We start from the raw sequence: 949 nt of genomic DNA, 5'->3' as shown, positions 1-949 counted from the left end.
AAAACTCTATAAATTCTATAAATTTAAGGTACAGTTGGAATGTTAAAAAGCCTGCAGATCTTCTGTGCTTCCTTATATTCTATCTCACCTGGACCTGAAACTACATGCATTAAATCGAGAGCTCTGAGTTGACTCTGATGGAATGGTTCATGTGGATATGCAGCTTGCAATAAAATCCAGCAACATGCTGAACAGATCATGAACCACAATTGACTTTATTTTATCTCATGAATACAAAAATTGGTCAGTATATATAAATCAATAATTATAACACAATATATAAAATAGAATAAAGAATTAAATCATATGATCACTTCAGTAAATACAGAAATGTATAACAAAATTTGGATTTTTTTTTAATGAAAAAAAAAATCCTGAACATATTGGGAACATAAGAATCACACCACAATATAAAAAGACAATGTGAAACACACCCATAGCCAACATTACACTGAAGGGTGAAAATTTGAAAGCTGTTCCTCTGATCAGGAACAGAATATGTGTGTCAACATCCACCACTCTTTTTTTTTTATTATTAGATATTTTCTTTATTTACATGTAAATTCTCCATTCCTAGTTTCCCCTCCAAAAAACAAAGAAACAAACAAAAACAACAAAAACAAACCCCTGTTGCCTCCCCTCTCCCCATGCCTGCTACCCCACCCTCTCCCACTTATTGGCCCTGGCATTCCCCTACACTGGGGCACAGAACTTTCACAGGGCCAAGCTCTTCTCCTCCTATTGATGATCAAATTGAAATCGTCTACTATACACATGCTGCCAGAACAATCAGAACCCTCCATGAGCAGTCCTTGGTTGATGGTTGAGAGCCTAGGAGCTCTGAGGGTACTAGTTAGTTCATAATTGTTCGTACTAAGGGACTGCAAACCCCTCAGCTCCATTGGTCCTTTCTCTAACTCCTTCACTGGTGACCCTGTACTCAGATCAA

Source organism: Mastomys coucha, unplaced genomic scaffold, assembly GCF_008632895.1.
Source record: "Mastomys coucha isolate ucsf_1 unplaced genomic scaffold, UCSF_Mcou_1 pScaffold20, whole genome shotgun sequence".
NCBI classification, from domain to species: Eukaryota; Metazoa; Chordata; class Mammalia; order Rodentia; family Muridae; genus Mastomys; species Mastomys coucha.
This window is presented reverse-complemented; position numbering follows the sequence as displayed.